Source organism: Diabrotica virgifera, chromosome 9 (assembly GCF_917563875.1).
Source record: "Diabrotica virgifera virgifera chromosome 9, PGI_DIABVI_V3a".
NCBI lineage: Eukaryota > Metazoa > Arthropoda > Insecta > Coleoptera > Chrysomelidae > Diabrotica > Diabrotica virgifera.
This window is the reverse complement of record NC_065451.1, coordinates 70,744,662-70,771,368: the sequence shown is the minus strand read 5'-3', so window position 1 is coordinate 70,771,368 and position 26,707 is coordinate 70,744,662.

Sequence of the window (26,707 nt, the reverse complement as noted above, 5' to 3'; positions counted from 1 at the left end):
GGCATATAAATGTAGAACAACCTGTATACAACAAATTGTTATATTTAATTTTAAGAAGTGATTAAACGAAACTCGGGACAATGCGCTTAGAATAAACAAAGTGAATGGCGCGTACCATTATCGTTGTTCGCGGAAGGTTCGATCATTAGCCTATGCTAAATAAAACTCAAGTGAAATCGATAATAGGTCATTATCGTTGTTCTTGGAAGGTTCGATCATTAGCCTATGCTAAATAAGACTCATTTGAAATAGATAATAGGTCATTAAATTTTGTAAATAGTGGAAAGTAATTTTAGAAAGGGAATTAACTATTTTTTTGGAAATCCATTAAGCATATTTAGAAAGATTAAAAATTGGTTTTGAGGAATACTGCGAATGAGAGTTGGTGGTGGAAGGTTGATTTGTGAATCTGGAAGGGATATTTAGAAAGTAGGGGAATGAATGGAAAAGATAGATCAGAATGTTTTGAGCTGTCGAGAAGTGAAGTCCAGTAGTAGACGGTAGTGTACGGAGAGTGAGAAAGCCGGTGTAGTTCCGTGAGTGTGGAGATCTATCGTGGAACGAGAGGTAGGCCAGGTTGAGAGTAAAGAACCTCCTTGAGCCAAGAGTGTCCCGGTAGCTGATTGCAGTTTCGAAAAAGGTAGAACACAGCATCACGACAGAAGCAGGAACGAGAGATATACGAGCTAATCTTCAAAGGAGAACATTACTGAAAGCCAGGACGAGGTTTTGATCGCAGCCAAGGATAGCAGGAAACGGGTCTCGTGTGAAGACATTCTCAGTTCACCAGAAAAAGGTCAGTCTCATTTGTTTGGACATGAATGTATGGGTTTTTCGTATTAAATACCACATTATAAATTGAAGAACATAATCAATAATATCAGAAAAGCTTCATCAAACTTAAATAGAATTGTTGCTAATAAATCCTAATAGTTAAATGTTAATAAAAACTTTCAATTGGAAACCAAAAGGAAATAAGATTCCCATTTGTAAATGTTATGTTTAAGAATAATAAGATCTAGCACATATTAAGCAGTGATTGCCATTTAAATAAAATAAACAATATTTTGATTATAATTGTAACCCATATGTGTGTATTATTTTACTCTTTTCTTTCCTATCCCGATTAGGAACCATTGAGAAATACTGAGAAGCCACGTAAGTAAGTAATTAATTTTATAATTCGCCCTGAGATTGAAAACATATTGATATGTGATCTGGTTAATTAATTAAATTATTATTAATGCATTGATTAAATGAAATGACAAATAAGAATATTCTCTCATATCAATAATCAAGATCACATCAGTACATACGCACATACTTCCGACATGTTTTTTTTTTATTTGTTTTTTAGACTCAGGGGGCCTCAAAACGTCGAAAAAAAGTGAAATCTGAAAAAAAAATTTTTGCACGATCCTATAACTTTATCTATTATACTCATACTGCGTATGTAGTACGATAAAGTAATATCTATTATACTCATACTGCGTATGTAGTACGATAAAGTAAAATAGCGAAATCCGTTAATCTGTTTACAAAAACATCAACTGTAAAAATAAACATAATTTTCTATATCCCTAACTTACGGCTCGCATTATACTTATTATACATATTATATACCTGATGTTAAACCAGATAAAAAATCCCCTTCATTCTTCAATTATTATTATATTTATGAGAGCTTTCAGTTTTTTCTAAAAAATAATTCCATTTAATGCTGACATAAAAAGCCGACAGTGAGGTAACGAATAATTAATTACCTTTAATATAAGTGGCTGAGTTATAAGGATTTGTTTATGAAAAGCGTCTTACACCTGATTAAAATTAATGAAAGGCCATGGAATGAAAATGCCGGAGCCGGAGAGGATGTTTTCGAGTAGAATTTATTTTTGTTCTCATTCGTTTTAGACTATGAAAAAACCGACGGCAATATACTTTTTTGCAGGATGATATTAATCTTTAAGGTGTCATTATTTATATCTTTGCAGATACTAAAATAAAAAATAAAAAAATGAAAAAAATATTTTTAAGAAACGCTTTTATTTAGTTACGAGTGACTACAATTATTATTACGAATTACGAGTTATTATAAAAAAATATCAACTAAAAAGCAAAAGATTAAAAAAATTGAAAATAATCTTCATCGAATAAACGGGTTTTGTACCACGCTTTTCTTTAACGAATGTGTTAGATTTTTTAATTTTTTTGCTTTTTAGTTGATTTTTTTATATTTTTAATTTTAGTCACTCGTAACTAAAGAAAAGCGTTTCTTAAAAATAATTTTTTTCATATTTTTTTTATTTTTTACTTTTTAGTCTTACACTTTTTAAACATTAAAATATATCCTCATGATTATTAAAATACAGTCGGAAAAATTAAAGAATACCCATGAACGATCACATTAATACAAAATAAGTGATTGAAAAAGAAGAAGAATTGGATTGATTTTTGCGAAAGCCTAAATTCACGAACACCATTAAAAGATGTCTGGCGAAAAGTTAATTGTTTTAAAAACCGCAAACAAGCCAACAGACTACCTATTGATCCAGAAGATACATGGTTGCAAGATTTCCACAGAAAAATTGCTCCGGCATGGGTTCCAAATGACGACACCGTACAAGAAGATATTCAAACAGCATCCAGATAAAACCACAATTTTGACGAAAATTTTCATCTATGGGAATTGCATCGAGCCCTTGAACAAAGAAATAATACTTCTCCAGGTATAGACAATGTGTCATATTCGCTGTTGTACAACTTACCGATCGAACATAAAATTTCACTACTAAACATTTTCAACAATATTTGGACAAATAAGATACCAGTACCAAATAGTTGGAAAGAATACCTGATAATTCCTATTAAAAAACCTGGCAAACCAGACCGTGATCCAAATTCTTACCGACCTATCTCCTTGTCTTCATGTCTTTTAAAAACATTCGAAAGAATAATTAAAAATGGATTTGAACATTGGTTAGAACACGATGGTATACTTCCAAGATCCCAATATGGTTTTCGCAAGTCTAGGTCTACTCAAGATGCAACTGCAGCTCTAGTTACGTCAATTCAGCTTAACTTTACAAGAAATAAGTCTACGGCAGCTGCGTTCCTTGACATTTCCGCTGCTTTTGATAATGTTAATTTAGACATTCTTTACAAAAAAATGTTGTATATTGGAATCCCTAATTCATTTGCGCTCTTTTTAAAATATTTATATTGCAACAGATTAACTTATTTAAAAATTAATAATGATGAATTTTCATATTCTCGACTAACTAATATTGGATTGCCACAAGGGAGTATTTTAAGCCCGATTTTATACATCCTGTACAACATAGATCTTGAAGTAAGTATACCCAACAAAACAAAAATTCTTCAATATGCTGATGATGTTGTTTTATATACAGAAGGAAAATTGTGATGTAGATGTGAGGATAATTTAAAAGTCGCATTAGAAATCGTAAATCAGTGCTATGAAGAAGTAGGATTATCAATTTCTGACACAAAAACTGAGGTGTGTTACTTTACAAAAAAGCGTAGAGTTCCACATAGCAATCTTAACGTTGGAAAATCTAATTTGCCAATTAAAAGCTGTGTTAAGTATCTTGGCACCTATCTAGACAGGAAATTGTCATGGAAAGATCACATTCATCATATTGTTAAAAAATCAGGAAACTCAATAAATATTTTAAGAGCTTTCTGTAAAACAAATTGGGGAGCAGACCCAAATATTGCTTTTATGTTTTACCGTAACATGATCAGACCCATTTTCGATAATAGCTGTCATTTGTTTGGCTAAGCGACCAATACACTTTTAAATAAACTTGAAATTCAAAAAAATTAATGCTTAAGATTATGCCTAGGCTATTTAAAATCCACTCCAGTCCAAATAATGGAAAATGAAGCAGTGGAACCTCCATTGAATTTACGCCGCCAATTTCTCAGTGATAAATTTACAACTCGAATTCTGTCCAAAAAATGTAATTATCTTCAAGATCTACATGAGCTATCAGTTTTAGACCTCACTCATAGGTACTGGAGAACTAAAAAATCTATACCTTTGATAGAAAGTTATCTAAGTACGGTAAAGTACAGTGAAGTTATCTATAAAAGCCAAATTCCGCCTTACTACAGTGCAATGACAAAAACATTATTTTCTAACAAGGTTAAAACATGTTATTTAAACTCACATTTACCGCCAAATATGTTTGATATACTTATTAGAGAAAAATGGTTAAATTTTCAGTACATATTTACCGATGGGTCAAAAGACGCAAATGGAACGGGCTGTGCAGTATTCCACGAAAATAAAAATTACCATCATCAATATAGCCTACCTATTGAATGCTCAATATACACAGCAGAAATGATAGCAGTAATGTTTGCTGTTCAGTATGTACTACTGAATCCAACTAGAAATTATGTTATATTTACTGACAGTAAAAGCGTGGTTGAGATCGGGTTACCCTGCCCGAGTCCTTGTTTGATTTCGAAGTCCTCTGAGATGTCTTTCCACACTACTTCGCTTTTCGTTTTTGCCAACGTCATTTCAATCAAGCTAATCAATTTTTTGGGGATTTGTAATTGTTTCAGAGCACGGTACATTTCTTTTCTATTTATACGACCATATGCCTGCTTGAAATCTACGAACAGCACATACAGGGTCGTTTTGTACTCATAGCAATTTGCTTGTAATTCTTTTAGCGTGAAAGTCTGGTCTGTTACCGAACGGTTGGATCGAAAGCCTGCCTGGTACTCTTCCACAGTATCCTCCATGTATTCGTTCAGTCTTCCACGTATGCATTGTGCTATTATCTTATACCCTGTCTCTAGGAGTGCTATTCCCCTATAATTTTCACATGTTTGTTTATCTCCTTTTTTATGTATGGGGCAGATTCTAGCCAGCATCCAGTCATTTGGCATTTTTTCCTCTTCCCATATCTTTTTCACCAGTCAATATAGTTGCTCTACAGTTAATCTTCTCCTGCCTTTAACATTTCAGCTGTTATTTCTGTCGCTCCTGGACTTTTGTTGTTTTTAAGTTGGCTGATTATATTCATTACCTCTTGTTTTTTTGGCGTCCCCACTATCGTATCGTTTTCTTCCATGTTCTGTGTTATGTCCATCTCGTCCTCTTCAACATTATTTAATAGCTCTTCGAAATAATTTTTCCATCTTTCTAGCACCTGAGCTGTTTCACTTATTAGTAATCCTTCTTCATTCTTAATATAGATGCTTCGGCTCTGATATCCTTTGTCCATTCTTTTAACTTCTTGGTAAGAACGTCTTATAATATTGTCTTAACAAAAGACAATAAAGTGTTTTAATATGGGTGCTGGGTCATAAAGCTGGGTCAGAACCTTTCTGTGGAATCACTAAAGATGCTACGAAAAATGAGGTTCAGAAATGGCTGATAGGGAATCATCAAATGAAATCGAGAGCCACTCAAGGACAAATCCAGACTAAAAACAATCAAGAATATTAATAAAAAACACTCGAACAGTTTGATGAACCTGAATAAACGAGACATCAAAGCGGTCACTGAAATGGTGACTGGACATTGCCGTCTAAGAAACCACCTATACAAACTAGATAAGGTGAATGAACTAAGGTGCAGAAAGTGCGAAATGGAAGAAGAGACTGCCAGACACATACTATTCCATTGCAATATGCTAATAGTCTGGGCTGATTATCGGAGAATAAGCCATTTTTGGGAAAAGTTATTTACCAGCAATGTTATTGCTGCAATCGAATCTTATTTTTATTTTTTTTTATTTTTATTTTATTTGGGATACAGACAGGACAAATCCATAAAAGCATCCACTACAGAATTTCAGATGCATTTACAATTATACAAACTGATATATAACTACAAACTAAAAGTAAAAATATTCATTGAAGTAAGAACATAAATACAGAAAATGATATAATATGTATGAACAAAAGAGAAAAAAAAATGAGAAAATAAGCGATAACAAGACTGAATACACCAAAAGACTAAGTTTCAAGAAAGTGATTCTTCAATAGTTTTTTAATCATATCCGCTTTATGAAAGAAGATATCAATATCCACAACGCTAGACAATTTATTATAAGTATTTGTCATTCTATGAGCAGGTGAATTTAAAAAGTAATTTGTGCATGCTTGGTCCGTAACAAAAGTATAATTATTTCTAGTAGTGTGGCTTGGAGTACGAATTTTCAGGAAATTTATAAGGTCAATACAATCTACATTATTATTTAGGACTTTGTGAACAAATAAGACATCCACAATTTGTCTACTATGCTCAAGAGAAATTATTTTTAAATTAGAGCGAATGCGTTGTCTATCACTATCAGGATAAAATTTCCTTTTACAATAGGAAATAAACTTATTTTGAATGGATTCTACTTTAGAGATGTATACCGAATAACGCGGATTCCAAATAATAGAACCAAACATTAAAATACTATTGACATATGCCATATATAACGTTCTAATGGTAAAAGGGCTTTGTAACTCAAAACAAGTTCTATATATGAAGCCCAACTGCTTACTGGCTTTTCTAGTAATATTAGAGATATGTTGATCAAAGAGTAGCTTACGGTCCAAAAGTATACCAAGATCCTTAACGCTTTCTACTGCATACAATACACAGTTAGAAATTTCATATGTGTTATAGTTTAAGTCAGGGCTGCTGCGAGAAAAATGTATCTAATTACATTTTGAAACATTTAAAAACAGGTTATTTCTTATACAATAATCAGATAAATTGTTTAAGTCTTCTTGAAATTGAATTCTATCATTAGGACATGAAATACAGTGGATATATCTTTAAATCGTCGGCATACATAATAAATTTAGCAAATTTAAAACAGGCAGAAATATCATTAACATGTAAATTAAAAAGTAAAGGACCTAAATGGGACCCCTGAGGCACTCCTGACGTAGTGATCACAGCATTGGATTTAAAAGCTCCTAAAGTTACTTGTTGTGATCTATTTCTGACGTATGAGTCAAACCATCTTAATAAATTACCATGTATACCGATCTCAGATAGTTTCAAAACAAGAATCGATTGATCGATTTTATCGAAAGCTTTACTGAAATCAGTATAAACTGAATCAACGCTTTTTCTCTCATTTAGACTTTGAAGTATATATTCAATGTATAAGAATAAGTTTGTATCGACTGAACGTTTTTTCATAAAGCCATGTTTTTCAATATTAAGTAGGTATTTTAAGTCATAATAAAGAAAATCAGAAATTATACTTTCAAATACCTTACTAAAAATATTTAGCTTAGAAATAGGTCTGTAATTTTCAACTTTGCTTTTATTTCCGGAATTATGAATTGGAATAATAAAAGCATTCTTCCATTTATCAGGAAATTGACCGGCATTAAGTGATTTATTAAACAACAGAAATAAAGGTTCTGTTAGAGATTGTTTACAGTTTTTAATAAAATCAGTAGGTAGCTCATCTGGTCCAGGCCCTTTATGAGGTAAATTTTCAAGTTTATTTTCAATAATTTCGCGAGTAATAGTATATTTACAGATATTTAAAGGCGTGTTAGTGTAAATATTACCAAAATTGCTAACATTACTAGGTACAAAAACAGAAGCAAAGTAATCAGAATTGTACGTTACAAATTTTCTGTACGTCAGTGTACAGTGTACAGCCCTGAGCAGTAAGCAAACTGTTTGGAAAACTATTGGAATTTCTCTTTTTTTTTACAAGTTGCCAGAAATATTTAGGATTTTCAGTAATATTGGTTTCAACGTTAGTTAAATATTTTTTATAATCTTCATTTATTAAGAATTTAGATCTGCCCCATAAAATTTTGAAGGTTAAATAATCTAAATTATTGTTGTATTTTTCCCATCGATTATGAAATTTAAGCTTTTCTTTAATAACTTTTATTGTAGAAGTAGAGAACCAAAGAGGGTATCTTTTATAGTAATTAGGATATGTCGTAGGTACATGCAAATCAATGATTTTATCAATAATATTATAAAACAAATTTACAGCTTCATTTATATCATTTAACTTAAATTTAGTTTTCCAATCAACTGCATATAAAAGACGGTTAATTTCATTAAAATTCGAGAGTTTAAAATTTCTTCGAGATTGGTTTAAAACCCTAGTGCAAATATTAAAAGGAATATCTACATGTCTACATCAAACTCTAAAGTATTGTGATATTTATCCTCGGGAACTAGTGGATTCGTAGACAAACATACATTTTTTATCAAAAAACTATTGTTAAATATAAGGTCTAAAGTATTACCTGATTTATTGATATTTGGGTTGTACTGAACCATACCAACCAAAGACATGCTGTCAACTAATAAGCTTGATCTAGGATCATTATAATTACTTGGTTTGCAGTGGTCATTCCCATATAGTAACCATTTAATTTCAGGGAGATTAAAGTCTCCACAAATGACAAAAATATCATTAATATTATTTAGGTAGATATCAACAAGCTTATTACAAAAAAAATTTAATGCAGCCATGTCTCTGGGAGGTATGTAAACACAACCTATGTGTACTTTTTGTTTATTCCGAGGAGTGATGATGACCCAAACATCTTCTGCTTCAGAACACCAAGACTCCTCGGAATAGCTAGTAAGTTCCTCGGACACAGCTATAAGAACACCTCCTCCCGTAAGTTTGCTAGAAGAACTTGTCTCCCTATCCCGTCTATACACTTTATAACAAGAAAAAATTTCTTCACTTAAAATTGATGTATTCAGCCACGTTTCCGTTAAACATATTATGTTTTGTGGAAATACTTCGTTCTAGGCACTGAGGATGATCTGATTCAGATTGAAAACGTTTTGCAAATCCTTTTGGAGAACTTTTATGTTTTTTAATAAAACTTTTTATAGCAATATACAAAAGAAGTTTTTACTTCTGTATGGTTTTTTAACTATGGTATACAGCCAGCTACGGGGACTTTCCCATTGATTTTGTTTTAATGACAGTATGGTCAATTTGGCTCTTCGGTATTTGCGGCTAGCAACAAAGAGAAACAACTTGAAAATAGATATATGGTTTATTCAACAATGTCTCAAATTCAAAGTTTTTCCAACTTTTAGTATTGTCAGGACATCTAAAAATGTACCACCTAACATCAGGACTTCGCTACAGAAAAAAATTTTGAAGAGAGAGATATGTAAACATTGTAGTAAGCTGAATTATATCAACTGTAAGCTTAAGGTAATGTATGATTCTTTGCTCGAAATCTTTGGCTTCATTAACATTAACAATTTTCTTACTGATGTGCACGACAGGGTAGATTCTTATAATTCAACAAAATTTAATAGAGTACATAATAAACTTATACATCTTATTAGAAACAAAAATTTGCATGATCAAGCCTCTCAGGACAGAAATAACAATAAAAAATTTTCAGATTTTCAATTCCACCCAAGAATAAAGAACCTTACCGGTATCAGCTTTGCAGAAGATGAGATTGAATTATTAAACTATGGTCTCAAATATTCCGTTCCAAAAGATTTATCTTTACACGATCTAGAGAATTTATCCATTGAGACTGATATAGTAATCCAAAATCTATCATTATCTCTTTCCCAAAGAACGTCAACTAGAAATTCCTGTTACCGTTATATTAATAAATTCAAAAATAAGATTTCTACACCTTCCAATTCTTCAGCATCTACTAACTCTTCCTTTCGACACAACCTTTCTTTTAAACAAGCTCAATCTCATCTAAAAACTCTTAAATCAATTAAATTCAAAATCACTAACCACAATCTAGTCTTTTCCAAGGCTGATAAAGGTAATTGTTTAGTCATTATAGACCGTGATTCATACAATAATAAAGTTTCATCTTTTCTAGACGATAACAACTTCACTCTTATACCTTCTGATCCTTCTAAAAGATTCATAACCAAACTAAAAGATAACATCAAAAAACATTCAGATTTCCTATCTAATCATGATGCTCCTTACAACAAACTCCCTGGTAACCCTCTTATTCCGAGACTATACGGTTTGCCTAAGATACATAAAGTTGGAATTCCCATTCGTCCCGTTGTTAGTTTTATCAATACTCCAGTGTCTATTTTATCTAAATTCATACTTACTACCTTAAAAAACTTAATCAATTTTACTCCCCAATTTACTGTACTAAATTCATGTCAATTAGTTGAGAAACTTCAACTCATCAATCTTAATCCTGACATTACTATGCTTTCTTTTGACGTTAGCAACTTATTCACTTCAGTGCCCAAAATTGAAACTCTAAGTCTGGTAAAAACACTTTTAGTCAATAAGTCTATTCAGCCCAACGTCATTTCTCCGATATTAGATATCCTTGAATTATGTCTATCTCAAGATTTCTTTCAATTTAACAACAAATTTTACAAACAACCCGATGGCCTAGCTATGGGTAGTTGCTTGTCCCCGTTCCTAGCTGATGTGTTTATGGATCATCTAGAATCCAATTATATCATGAAAAATCCAGAAATTTTACACTGGTTCCGTTACGTAGATGACTGTTTACTCTTCATTTCTGCTGATCAGAACTCAGCTCAACAATTACTTCTTAAAATTAATCAAATTCACCCAAACATCAAATTCACAATGGAACTAGAATCATCTCAGTCCATCAATTTTCTTGATTTATCTATCACCAGACTTAACGACCGATTCAGCTTTGGTATCTTTCGTAAACCAACCCAAACTGACCATGTCATTAATTTTTCTTCCAATCACCCTCAATCACACAAATTAGCGGCTTTTAGAAGTTTCATACATAGACTTTATTCCATACCGATGTCAAATGACTCTTTCAATACAGAACTTAACATTATAAAACAAATAGCTGTCAATAATGGTTATGATCCCTATATAATAGATAAACTCATTCGTAAACGAGAATCTAGATTGCTACACAACTCCGCTTTTCACCAGGCCTCTTCTTCTTCTCCAGTTTATAGGTCACTACCATTTCACAACCCCACCTTATCCGAAAAGATCAAACGCATCATATCCAACTCTTCTGATAACATACACATCTCCTTCAAAGTTAGTAATACTCTTAATCAATTTTTAACTAATACTAAAGATACAGTAGACTACATGAATCGTAGTGGAGTCTACAGGCTGACTTGTTCTGATTGTGATGCTTCGTATATAGGTAGGACTTATAGATCACTTTCAACTAGATCTGCCGAACATTCAAAAAGAGATAATACATCAGCTTTCTCCCACCACCTTAAAGTTAACAAACACCACCTGAACATCCCTGAGGGTGTCAAACTAATTCACAATATTCAGGATAGGAACTCTTTACGGTAATCCTCCATTCTTTTCTTTATTTTATATATTTTTGTTTAATTTTTTATCTATTTATTTATTTTTATATATTTTTGTTTCATCAATCATTTCCTTACTTTGTTTCCCTCTTTCCTTTCACCCCACTTACATTTAACATTTATTATTTCCTTACTAATCACCCATTAACACCTTCAAATATGCTTTTTTATTCTTTTCTTTCTGTCCCCCCCTTTTTTATCTATCCCACCCTTACCACAGTTTACCTCATTTCTCTTCCAATCTTCCTTCACACATTCTCCTTAAATCTAAGTTAGATTACCAACCACAACAAAGTTTACCTTCTTCCATTACCATTCCTCTCTCATACATTTTCCCAATCCACATAGTTACATGGCCATACCTCTTGTCTCTGATGTTTCCGGTTCCCCATGCATTTCTTGATCTAGTTGTTCTTCTTTTTTTTTCCATTTGGCAACACTACTCTCTACTTTTCTCTCAACAATATATCAACCTGCTTTCCATTACTGACTATACAATTTCAAATTTCCAGTTAACCCATCCAATGAATTTTTCCATCAAGATCTTTGCCTCATATTGACAATAACCCCAACTTTTAGCCTGTATTATATAAATATCATTCCAATATACACTCACACCCTAACTAATTCCTATGGTTGCCTCTTATGTTATAACTCATTAACTTCATCCATTCAGTTTAATAATAACAATTGTTTGGTAGGGGAGCAAAGTATGCTAAATGTGCAGTCACTCGAGCGCTTTGGGGACCTATTGGGTTGTGAAGAGTAGGTCCTAAAACCAAAAAAAGTTAAGTAAAGTTTTCCATTTTAGTGGGCGCTTGCCATTTTTTAATTTAATTTTCCATTTCCAACAATCGTTTTTTCCGATTATAACGCCATCTATCCATAATTCGAAAAAATGTTTCGAATAAAAGTTACTTATTTTTACGTAAGGAATCCAAATCTGCAATAAAAAATGAGGGCTCCTATTAAAGATTTTAAAGTAACTTCCCACCCCACATCCATGGGGGGTCGTGTTTGGTACCATTCGATAGATTTTTCAAAAATATTGAAAAAGTGTATTTTACAGTTTTTCAATCTGATGTTCATTTCGCGAAATATCGCGGGATTCGTATTTAAAATATTAAATTTACCCCCACCCCTCTCCGTGGGAAGTCGTGTTTGGTATCATTCGATAGATTTTAAAAAAATATTGGGCACATATTTTTTAGTTTTTCGATCTGTTATTCATTTCGCGAAATATTCGCTTTTTTCTCGTGAAATTTTGGGACTCACCCATTTCCTTACGCCCGGCCCAAATCTTCAGATTTTTGAAATATACACTCTTTTGCATGTACTTAACTTACCTTATCTTAATCTGACAATTTCGAGTTTTTTTAAGGATAGATTTTTTTTTCGGGCCCCCCTTAACGAACTCCCCTGTGTTAAGAGCCAATATATGGTAGAGTTACATGTTCAGGGTACCAGGTTTCTCCCATATGCTAATCTGACGCGCTCGAGTAACTGCAAAAATCCCCGCTTGGGCTCCCCTACCATTTGACACATAATTCATTTTGCATTTCTGATATAATCATTCAGGTTATTCCATCTTTGACTGGATTCTTTTAAATCATAATTATACAATTTAAAAATTTTTTAAAAAATTTTTCTGACAACATCTTTTAGGTAATTATCATTAAATAACTAATATTTTTTCAGTAATTTTAATTAAACAATTTTAATTTCAACCTATAATATCAGGCAACCACCATCACTCGTTCTCAACTTGATTTTGCTAAACAATCTTCTCGCCTACGTGGGAAGCTTCACAATAATATACATTACTTTCATATCAGTCTGTTTGCTCCATTATCTTTTCTAGTTTCTAGTTCTCTAATTCAGACAACCAATTAAATTATAATATTTTAAATTTGTCAATAAACATTACAAACATATACATAGGCAACCAACATCACCTAGCTATTTTTACAACATTAATATACACCTTATCTTGGTACCTATCATATAGGTGGTGTACATAGAACTAATTTTCCTTTTCTTTCAAACTAAATAAAAATGTTTGCCTTCTTTCTCAAATTTAATCACCGATGACGTCACTGACTAGCATTTTATCTACCTAACACTAACAACAGTTCTTTCTGTAACAGAGAGTAGAGAGTTGCCTTATATACTTTTACAATAAAATCTAATTATTATAATTTAAATTTCAATTTTATACAGTTACTAATATATAATCCAAAAATTTTTTAAACAACAATAATAATTTGAAATTCATAACCAAAAATTGACTACCTATCTTGTCATGTCACTTCGGTCTGATAATTAGATTGTCATCTCCTTCACTTTTGTTGGTCTGTGTCCATTGAACTGGCAAGAACCACAAGTTCTTAATGAGCAGGGAACCATGTTGCCCTTTGAGCACTCCTAGCACATTTCATCTTATAACCTCGACTTGGAGTCGCTACAAATATCACTTAATTATTATGTAAACCATTAATATCGATGTATCCTTTTTCAAAAAGTTGCTAGTTTCTTTTACGAAGCAGAACGTAAGTATTGCCACATTTTTCTTTAACCTAGTCACAATTTTAACCTTTTGCATTCATTTTAACGTGGAAATACTTCGTTCTAGGCACTGAGGATGATCTGATTCAGATTGAAAACGTTTTGCAAATCCTTTTGGAGGACTTTTATGTTTTTTAATAAAACTTTTTATACCAATATACAAAAGAAGTTTTTACTTCTGTATGGTTTTTTAACTATGGTATACAGCCAGCTACGGGGACTTTCCCATTGATTATATATTATGTTTTGTTCACAATTAAGAATATTGCGAAATACAATGCTAACTTTTGAATTTAATCCTCTAACATTTTTATACAAAAAAGACAGATTAGAAACACCAGCCATATCAATAAAAAAATACAAAAAACAATGTCAAAAAAATAAATAGGTATGTAGTTTAATCCAATTTCTCGATATCCCCATCGTATGAAATTTTTATAATTCGGGATCTATCATCCTTTCGCACAAATATGACGCAATTTCTTGTCCAAATATATTTGTATTGTTTTGATTTCGCAGCTAGTTTCGTATCTCGTAGAAGTTTTTTATTTTTAGGGGTCAAGTGTTCATTAACATATAATTGGTCAGATATATTTGCTATTTTCAATCCCCTAAAACTACCATTTTGACGACGTTTTGCTTTTGCGGCAGCCAGAAATGCATCCTTTTTAATTTTTTTTAGAAAATTTTACAATAATAGGCTTAGGTAGATCTGTACGAAAGGTTGAGGAACGGTAAAAAGAGTCAACATCACCTTCGGTTATAGGGAGATCGATAGCCGAACCAATTTCGGAAACTACTTTTAAAACATTCTCGTTATCTTTAAAAGGAACTCCGCATATCTCAACATCATTGGCTCTTAACTGTTGTTCAAGTGTATCCACTCGAGAATTTAAAAACTTGACCTCATCCCTTAAATTTAAATTTTCTTTTGTCAACTTTTCAATTTCCTTAATCTTGTTGTAAGAGTAGAAATAGTATTTTCAAAAGTTGTAATTGAATCGCTGCAAAAATTAACAGACTGCAACAAATCTCCGTATTTATTTATTTATTTTATTTATTTATTTAACGGGACGAACCCTTTTTCCTTACAAAAAATTACAATATATACATATAATTAACAAGAAAACTGTAGTCATACATTACATATTTCAAAAGTAGGTATCTATTATTAACATCAATGTCTCAATTTCTTTAAAGTATTATTGAATGAGGATACAGATGGATTAAACAAATCAACACTATCTTTCAAATGATTGGCAGTTTTCATCATCCTTGTAATTGTCTCATTTTTACCATAATTAGTGTGATGAAACTTTATTCTAAATAGGTCAGAAGAACGTGTTTTTCTAGAATTTACATTAAAAACAATTAATTCTAGCAGTTCCGGACAATCAACAAAACCATTAAGAATTTTATGCAAAAAAACGCAATTCACACTCAGATTCTCTATTTTCCAAAGTTTTCATATTAAGTTGACAAAGAATATAATTATAATCACAGTTAGTTCTATTAAAACCCATTTTATACCTGCAAATTCTTAGGAATTTATTCTGAACTCGTTCTAACTGATCAATGTACATATTATAATGAGGATACCAAATAATATTACAATATTCCAAAATGGACCGAACTAGAGAACAATACAAAATTTTAAAAGTAAATATTGAAAATTCCTGCGAGTTCCTCTGAACAAAGCCGAGCATCCTATAAGCCCGCGACGTAATATCATTAATATGCCTATCAAACATTAGTCTTTGATCAAATGTAATTCCGAGGTCTCTAATTTGATTAACTTCCGTAACTGATACGCCCTTAAGTATGTATGTTCTTTCTAACTGATGTTTAGTATTTCTAGAAAATGTAATTTTATAGCACTTTTTAAGATTCAAATACAAGGCATTGATGTCACACCAACGAGAAAAATTATTTATGTCAGACTGAAGAGCATTCATATCCGAGGTATTTTTAATCGCTTTAAAGATTTTTATGTCATCAGCAAACAACAGAAATTCACTATTATTAATTACTGATGATATATCATTCACAAAAAGATTAAATAGAAGTGGGCCTAAGTGAGAACCTTGAGGAACACCCGATGTAACACTAATGGCTTCAGAAACAAAATCACCATATTTCACTATTTGTGAACGATCTGTTAAATAACTCCTGATCCAACCCAATAAATCATCTCCAATTCCATATCCACGAAGTTTAGCAATTAATATTTCATGATTCACCCTGTCAAATGCTTTGGCAAAATCAGCATATATGGAGTCAACTTGGTTACTCGATTCCAAAGAATCAACGATGAAGTTTGAATACAAAATAAGATTTGTACAAGTAGACTTTTTCTGACTGAAACCATGTTGTTGACCGACAATCAAATTTTTACAGTCGTAGGTTAACATCTGATTAACAAAAAAATCAAGCAACTTTGGTAGTTCAGACTGCAAACAAACCGCCCTGTAATTTTCAACATTATTATTTTTACCAGATTTAAAAATGGGCTTTAAAAAACTTACTTTCCAAAAATCAGGAAATGTAGAAGAAGTTAATGACATATTGAATAATAACTGAATAGTGAATAACTGAAGAGTGAATAAACATTTTTTAATAAAATACATTGGTATGCCATCCGGACCCGCTGTCTGTTTCCACGGATTATTCTGTATCTTATCAATAATATCCTTAACACTAATTAAATAAGTATTAACATCAACATTATTTTCGTACTTAAAATCAGGAACCTGATTTATTTTTTCTTTGTTATAGACAGTCGAAAAGAACCCAGCAAATAAATTAACAATATCTAAACCATTTTCACTAGTTTCATTACCATAGCACATACTCGATGGTAGAACATGAGACTTGCGTTTATTATTGATGTATTTCCAGAAAGAACAAGAATTTTGAAAAATGGTAGCTTCAATTTCTATTACATAACGCCTTTGTAAATACTTGCTAAGCTCTTTACACTGTTCCCTGAGACCGGAAAAAAGAAGATAGCTCTCATCATCGCCAGTCAGCTTAAATTTTTTATGTGCTTTTTTCTTCTCATATATTAAATGTTTTAACTCTGATGTAAACCATTTGGGATAAGTGGATGTTTTAAATTTTTTTTGTGGTATAAACAACTCGATTAAATAAAATAAAATATCATAAAAATCTTTAACCATGTCATTAATGCTTCTGTTAAGAAATAATAAATTCCAGTCAACTTCTGCTAAATAATAATTTAAAGCAACATAATCCCCATTTTTAAAGTCAAAAAAGTATTCTTCATAATTAAGAACAGATTCATTTAAATCAACAATTACGTCAAAATTGACAGGTGTATGATGAAATCCCTCCTCAAACAACGGATCCAGAGGTACAGAAACAAATATATCAGGAATGCTAGAAAAAATTAAATCAAGAAAAACATTTCGCCGGTTAGATATCGTATTAACCTGGTATAAGTCACAAAGATTAATGGTATTACATAAGTCGTTAGCTGGGGAGTTTTGATTAGCCTGTACCGTGGTACCATAAAGACTGTTACCCCAAATTACATCAGGAAAATTATAATCCCCACAAATTATTAATTTACAACCCGGAATTTTATTATATATATATTCAATGCTGTCACAGTGATCCATATATACATTCCTGCCAGATGCAGGAGGTAAATAAACACCACCAAATACGACAATTTGGCCCTGGCACTTAAGTGAAACAAACTTTTGCTCAACACTATTTTGAGGAACAAACACTTCACACACTTCCAAATGTTTAGCAATTGCTAGTAATACTCCCCCACCACGTTGTTTAACACTAGTATTGTAATTTCTATCACTTCTAAAAATATTGAAGTCATCTAACCCCAATTCAGCATCATGGAATTCAAAATTTAACCAAGTTTCGACTAAAATAATCACAGTGTATTCGGAGCATGACACAGCCTGGCTTAAATCCTTAAGCTTTGTTCTTAAACCACCCACATTTTGAAAATACACATTTAGTATAGTTCTACCACCATTCCGACCACTTACACTACTTTTTGATTGCTATTTTTGATAATTTATCTTTTCTTTGCTCTTATTAATTTGTCGGAGATAGCTAGGACAGTTTGTATCAAATACATGATGACCTGGATCAACACCATCTATTTTCATTACATCCTTCGCATAATTACAATTAGAACAAGAATAATTAGTACTGTTGCACTGATTTTTTTTATGTTTACCTGCACATAAAGGACATGTATCCTGTTTAGCTTGACATTTATCCAGAAAATGTCCAAATTTCCAGCACCGGAAACATCTCATAACACTTACAAATTCGAAAAATTTGTAGCTGTTCCAACCAATATGAACTCGATCTTTGTTCGAAATTAAGTAGTGAAATTCAGTAGAGGACAATTCAACAATTACATTCATACAATCATTGGTACTTTTTGTAGATTTAAATTTATGAATTATTTTAGCTTCAGAACTAATAAAATCTTTAGGTAAATTCTGAGATCTAAATTTATTAATAAAAATGTTAGAGTCAACTAGATCGTCGGAGGATACATTAATTATTTTAATTTTAGGATTAGCTAATTTTCCAATTTTATTGTCATAATCATCACCAAGTTGTTGTTCCACCGTATTCTTTAGATTTACCAAGGATTGTTTATCTTGACAGTGAATCATCAATTTGCCTTGGGTGCCTTGTTTTACTTCAGTTAATGCGACATTAATGTTATTAGGATCCACTTTTTGCGAAAGAACTCTTTTTGTAACAGAACTGTTTTGATTAAGGTTTTTAGGTTTAATTATCAATGGTTCAGTTTTATTCTTTCTAACTACATCAGACCATGAAGCATAACTAGGTTTATTGGATGGTAATGAATCCGAAGATTCTAATAAATTAATTAACTTACTAGTTCTTTCGATCAACTCTTCATGTTTGCTATTAGATAAATCACCTCTGCCACTAGTAAAAACCCGAACTTTGGGCAAACAATTATTGCAGAACCACATAAAATTATCAGCATCCTGTTTTAACTTAAGAAACTGATCCTTGACTTTGGCACAGTTCGTGTGATAACATTCACAACAGAAATCACATTTAACAAGCTTGGTATTAACTATAAAATTATCCGAGCATACGGCACACGACCGGCCGCCACCAGACATGACTACTGACTGTATTTAATGTTCATTAATGCCATATTCTTCTGAATACTATGCAAAACTTTCAACGGTTGTGACGAGGAGGTTTCTTCTAAAGGAAATTCATCAGAATCTTCATCAGCAACAATGACCGAACGCCTCTTATCAACTGTCCCTCTGCAATTAGTACACGTCCAAGATAAACCTGGTGTCTGAAAGCGTGAGACATCCGATTTAGTTAAACCAACACACTTAGCGTGATAGAATTTCTGACAACCACCACAACATTTCAGACCAGGTGATTTGCCGGTGACTCCTTGAGTACAAAGTACACAGATTGGCATCGTTTAACCAGAAACGATTAATAGTCTATTAAGTAAAAACTAGACGAACTTTTTACAGTAATTAGTGTATTTGATTTCTGACTTGAAATAGAATTATAACCATCAAATTTATGAATTAATTACTCACATTCAAAATCCATATGCAAACAGAAAAACTACACCAACTAATACTTTACAACAATACTCTGCTGTAGTGAAAATTTAAACAATATCGTTTACGGCAGCGTTTCTCAACCTGTGGGGCGCGCCCCCCTAGGGTGGCACGCTTTTAGTAATGGGGGGGCGTGAGCTTATAAAAAAATACACTAACATCATTAACTAATTTACTAAAATCGAAGCAAAACAAAACTGACAAAATAAAAAATAAATTACACATGAACACTGAATAGGAGTTATAATCATAAAGAGCACTCAATAATAAAAAGTAAGATTTTACTGTTTTTTGTCAAAATTATTGAACGAGGGGGGGCGCGGCGAAAATAATTATGGAAGATTGGGTCGCAAAGGGTAAAAGGTTGAGAAACGCTGGTTTACGGTAAGACTGAGAATATCGCCGTAAATTGAGAGCGAATATAAACACGTCCGCACCGAACGACTGTCTTCGAACATATTAATAATATATATTAATAATATAGTATTGTTAAGATTATATATATTAATTGTATATATTAATAATATAGATATGCAAAGTCCGCAGATAGTGTGCTACTTTTTTTATAAACAAAATGGCGCCCGAAAATCGTGTTTTTTTCAATTTTTGCTCTATAACTCCAAAGATTTTAACTTTAGACTAAAAACACTCAAATAAACATTCACCGCAATTAAATTTTGCATAGAGACGTGTTTTTTCCTATTTACCTCGACGAAAACTTTCCCCGGAAAAAGCGGGTTTTTCCAACAAAATCTTTAATTTTCAACTAAACTTTTAGATAAGTAGCTGTTAATCAATAATTAATTAACTTGGTAATGTAAAAGCTCTTTCCGTATATATTATAATTCCAGAAGCCGATGGAAATTGAATGAACAGTTTAGCAACAATTGGAATGTTAATTACAAATTTGCGGTCGCTATAATAACGACAATAATTACGATGCATAAGAATAACTATGATTTTTTCATAAAAATACACTATACCTATCTAATGTACTTTACAGAATTGAAATTGGAATATGTAAGCGGCCTCAGGAATATTTTAAAATTATAAACAATTTTTTGGCTTATAAGCAAATAGAATATCTCGGGAAATATTAAACTAAATTAAATTGCGAATCGGTATTCGAAAGACAGCGGCAGGACGCTTCTTATAAAAGAAAAAATGTTTAATTATGACGAGTGGTTCCTGAGATACAACCGGTCAAAGTTGACCGAAATTTAAGGAAAAGATATAAATAATAGGATTATAATTTTTAAATCATCACCTTTTTATTTTTGTCCTCTTTCTCCACACCAATTTTCATATCTTTAAAATCCTCATAACATATATTATTATAATAAAAACTATCGATAATACGTGTGAAAATTGCCAAAAATAGCAAAATTCCAATCAAAAATTAGGTTGGAAAAAATGTAACCCTCAAAGTTCAAAATCGGTATACGTTAAAAAAATGCATTTTCTCGGCTTCCCATGGAGCAATTTCCTTCATTCTTTTTTTGTTCCCAAGTAACTCGAGTAGAGCCATCGAACTAATGCATTATTAAATGTCAAACTTGCTTTTGTTTTGTTATAATAAATTAATTTATTTATTATAACACAATATTTTAATTTGTTTAAATAAAAATTGTTTAAATAATTACAAAGTTTTCAAATGAGAATATTTATATTTTTAACTTTAAAAGGGACACTTGTAGTAAGTTTATCTAAAAAAAAGCCTACAACTGGAAAAAATATGTAATTTTCTGTTCTTATAAATAAATTATTCTATTATAACAAAACAAAAGCAAGTTTGACATTTAATAATGCATTAGTTCGATGGTTCTACTCGAGTTATTAGGGAACAAAAAAAGAATGAAGGAAATTGCTCTATGGGAAGCCGAGAAAATGCATTTTTTTTAACGTATACCGATTTTGAACTTTGAGGATTACATTTTCTCCAACCTAATTTTTGATTGGAATTTTGCTATTTTTGGCAATTTTCACACGTATTATCGATAGTTTTTATTATAATAATATATGTTATGAGGATTTTAAAGATATGAAAATTGGTGTGGAGAAAGAGGACAAAAATGGAAAGGTGACGGTTTGAAAATTATGATCCTATTGTTTATGTCTTTGCCGTAAATTCTGGTCAACTTTGACCGGTAGTATCTCAGGAACCACTCGTCATAATTAAACGTTTTTTCTTTTTTGGAAGAAGCGTCCTGCCGCTGCCTTTCGAATACCGTTTTCACGATTTAATTTAGTTTAATATTTCCTGAGATATTCTATTTGTTTTTAAACCAAAAAATTGTTTATGATTTTAAAACATTCCTGAGGACGCTTAAATAGTCCAATTTCAATTCTGTAAAGTACATTAGATTGATGTAGTGTCTTTTTATGGAAAAATCATAGTTGTTTTTATGCATCATAATTATTGTCGTTATTATAGCGACCGTAAATTTTTAAATAACGTTTTAATTGTTGCTAAACTGTTCATGCAATTTCCATAAGCTTCTGGAAATATAATACATATGGAAAGGGCTTTTACGTTACCAAGTTATTTAATTATTGATTAACAACTACTTATCTAAAAGTTTAGTTGAAAATTAAAGATTTTGTCAGAAAAAACCCGCTTTTTCCGGGGAAAGTTTTCGTCGAAGTAAATCGAAAAAAACACGTCTCTATGCAGAATTTAATTGCGGTGAATTTTTATTTGGGTGTTTTTGGTCTAAAGTTAAAATCTTTGGAGTTATAGAGCAAACATTGAAAAAACACGATTTTCGGGCGCCATTTTGTTTATAGAAAAAGTAGCACACTATCTGCAGACTTTGCATACCTATATTATTAATACATACCGTAATAAGATTCGATTCCAGCAATAAAATTGCTGGTAAATAACTTTTCCTTGTATTTTGCTAATTAGCCCAGAGTATAAGTGATATTAGGCAGGAATTCACTGATCAACTGAAGTTTGAACCAGAAGAGATCCTAAAACTAGCAATAAGAAAAAACCGTTGGCCTTCGTTGAGGCCACAGAACTTATTAGAGTTTAAGGAAAAAAACAAGGTATGGTACAAAAACCTTACGACCAAATACCAGAGAATAACGAGTCTCGTCTGATCCAAGAAGAAGAAGAAGAAGAAGAAGAAGAAGAAGAAGAAGAAGAAGAAGAAGAAGAAGAAGAAGAAGAAGAAGAAGAAGAAGAAGAAGAAGAAGAAGAAGAAGAAGAAGAAGAAGAAGAAGAAGAAGAAGAAGAAGAAGAAGAAGAAGAAGAAGAAGAAGAAGAAGAAGAAGAAGAAAAAGGAGAAGAAGAAGAAGAATGAGGATTTGTTTATGAAAAGCATCTTACACCTGATTAAAATTAATGAAAGGCCATGGAATGAAAATGCCTGAGAGAGGATATTTTCGAGTAGAATTTATTTTTGTTCTCATTCGTTTTAGACTATGAAAAACCGACGGCAATATATTTTTTAGCAGGATGATATTAATATTTAAGATATCATTATATATCTTTGCACATATTAAAAAAAAGAGTGTGTGTACTTTGTACGCACGTAAAATATTATACTTCTTTTATATGATTTCGACGAAATAAATATATTTTAAACAGCTTATTTTAGTATTTACTACTACTTACTACTAAACTAATTTTAGTACTTGCTACTTTCCAAAAATTTCCTTAACATGGTACCAAAAATAAAAAAAAGTAAGGCAAAGCAGCATGAGGTGTTTTGTAACGATGAGTGCCATCGTTACGATAATATTATATTTATTCCTATAAGCCACCTAACAAGTATGCAACCAGTTATGCGTTCGTGCTTAGAACGGGTTACCTAAATTTGGGACCAAATACAATATACGGTTGGTAATAGGTTGGGGAATTCTGGTCTTAGCGTGTGGCTGTACGGCTTCCGACGGAGGGGCATATCATATCGCCAGCGGAGCGGATTGTCACTTGAATTTCCAATCTCGTTGGATCACCCATAACTTCTTCCGTGGCCATTGTTTAAAGATAACTATTTTTTGGTTAAAATACTCGTTTATAGCAGAGCAGTTTACGTTGGAAGGAATTATTATTCTGTTTTGGATTTGTGGAGTGAAAAAGAAGAGTTTTGTTTCCAATATTTTTTTTAAAAAGCAATGGGTATGTATGAAAAACTATCACTTAGCTGTTTTTTTATGTCTTTTCCCTGTTAAAAATAACCATCTAAATCATTTTAATACCATATTTAGATTATATTAAAAGCATTGCTGCTCTTCAATTATCACAGTTTCAATTCTTAAATACTTCTAATCTACGTTTACAGGATAAAATAGAATTCTTAGAATTACATTTTCACTCTCAAATAAGTTTGGAATCAATGATCATTTTCATTCTCTCCTTTATATAACTCCATATAGTAATCTTTGATTACAAAGATCCACATTTACTTGTCCAAATACTTTCTTATATTCGTTTAAAAAGGCTTTTTTCAGTCAAGGATAATCAAGGTCAATGAACTTCAAGCATGTACATCAAACTTCATTTTTTCCCTAGATTTTTTCTCTGTCAAGTTCTGATAAGGTGATCCACCTTTTTATAGTGACCCTCTTTCTTGAGTACTCGAGGAAAACCAGCTGATAGGTTTTTTGATAGGTTTTTTTTCGTGGCTGATAGCCACGGAAGAAAGAAGATAAGATAGGAAATTATGTCAACCAATACTTTAGTTTACCTTTATGGAATGAAACATTATTTTGGGGAATTCTTTTGGATGTAAATTGGATGGTTTTTGTTTGGTTCTTTGGAATAGCAGTTGAGTTTTTTTTTTGATACTGGGAAAGTACCTCCTTGTCATACCTTCCTTTGGTTGAGTATCTCCCAAGGATTGAGGGAAAACGGAGGATACCTTATTTGGCGCTCCCACCATCAGCTTCACAGGGTTTGAAGAAGCAACACGCCTACGTTGTAGCGACAGGTTTTTATAATAAAAATTTGCATGTCATTTGTTCTAATAATATTTTTCAATTACTATTTTTTGTGTCAATAACTTAAAAATAAGCTCTCTAATAATAATGTACCTTCATTTTTCATTAAAAATATAGCTAACATAGTAATATTCAACATTGTTCATCAAATTTAATCTTTTCACAGTTCATATCCTTTATTTAAAATAGTTGGGGATTATGACTTATGACGATGTTGTGCACAATATCTAGCGTAGATTCTCTTATTTAATAATATTTATTCCATTTGTCAGGTATTGTAGTCAGGTTGTCACCTCCGATCAGATTCGGGATTGTCAGCCAATATTAATCCTCATTCATAGTCAGTTTGTATATACATAGGTAGATCAATAATTAACTGTCTTTGTAATAAATTCAATACATTTTTTTCTTACTGTAAAAGCTGCGTTGCAGACAGGAGCGTACTAGCCTAGTACGTCAGGATAGCTAGTTTGTATAAAATTGTATATAGGGGTTATAGGTATTTTTTTCATTAAATTTGTTGGTTGTACATACTTATATGTTTTATTATCCTACCATTTTGATAGTATTAGTTAGGTACAGCAATATAGGTCACGTGGAGAAGAATATATTCAATTCTTCCCTGGCGCCCTTATACGTTCTCAGTAATATCTTCTCGGTCAGTAGTTTCTTTTCATTTCTTTCCTTATTTCAATTTAGTTTCTTAACACTCCAGTACTTCATTAGGTACCGTCTTATTTCGGGCGTGCAAATACGGCCTGATCCTCTCCTGAGTCCACTTGATACAGTCTCTTAAATATCCAGCTAGCCTAGTTTCAGGAAACTTCCATAACTAAGTAACTACCCCTTTGAAGCTATATCTATTCTGCCACAACATAAACTCGTTTCGTTACAGTTTCCAAAGCGGTCACCCATTCAAAGCTTAACCGCGCTAGACACTGTTTGACTACGGTTATCGGGCAACCACCGGTATAAGGCAATGTGCTATTTCCGTATCTATAGTCCCTCCGCTATAATTTGACTTAATTTGATTGAAAATGAATCGTACCGCATGGGAAAAGTTATAGCGGACGGACTATGGGTAACAGTGAAATAAAAGTTATACCAAAATGAATTATCCCTCATACTCATGTGTCTCCTTTCACCTATATCCTGGATCTGGTCCATCCATGTCTTCCTCGGCCTTCCTTTTTTTCTTTTGTTTCCCATTTCGGCTTCATGTACCTTCTTTGTAAGTCTCTTTTGCTCCATTAGTTGTATGTGTCCAAATCAGCTTAATTGTTTGTTTTCGATCTTCCTCATTATCGGTTCTTGTTCCAGCTCTCTTACTATATCTTTATTTCTGAATCTATCAAACTTCGTAACTCCAGCTATTCTTCTCATGTATTTCATCTCGGTCGCGTTTATCATCGATTTATGTTTATATTCTGGATACCAAAATATTAAATATGTGTGGCCAGTAAGAACTAGCCTAATTTTTTGGTTGTCGATAGTTGTCGTTATTTGAAATCGGCTTACCAGTATTTTTAGTTGATAAACACAACACATTTACTAACTAGTTTTTATAAAATATTATTAGTAGGAGTGATATATGTTACCTCATTTGCTTCTCAAATAGGAATGATCTCACTCATTTGAAACTATTAAGTTGATGTAAAAAATATTTCTGTATACTTTTGCTAACCTAAAATATTTAAATATTATTTAATTTCTGCACTATTTAACTTCTTTTCTAAACTTTCAAAACTAGATAACGATACTCTAAATATTGATCAAGCAATAAACTCACAGATAGATGCCCAGCTATTAAAACTTCCGTAGCTTGCAAATGTTCTCTTAAACTACCCCAACTTGCTTATGTTAGCACATCGCTTTTAGACAATTGAACTCTGCAAACAGCCAACATAAAGATTGCAAGGAAGTATAAAGTGGCATTTTCCTTATATCTAGAACTATATATTTCCAGCATTACAAGGTTGGCAATTCCCGGGACGTGGAGGACAAATTTCTCGCGTCCAATCTAATTTTAGCCATTAAAAAAAATCGAGTCTAACGACGTCATTTGCGCTCTTTTCGAGAGACGTTCAAGATATATAAGGCCCTTTTCAGAGTTGGATTCTGGAGACAAAACTACATAAGAATTCATTGATGGGTCCGATTCAAGTATTGCAGGGGCGGGGATTCACAAACGAGCGAACGAACAAACAAACGAACGAACAGACTTTTC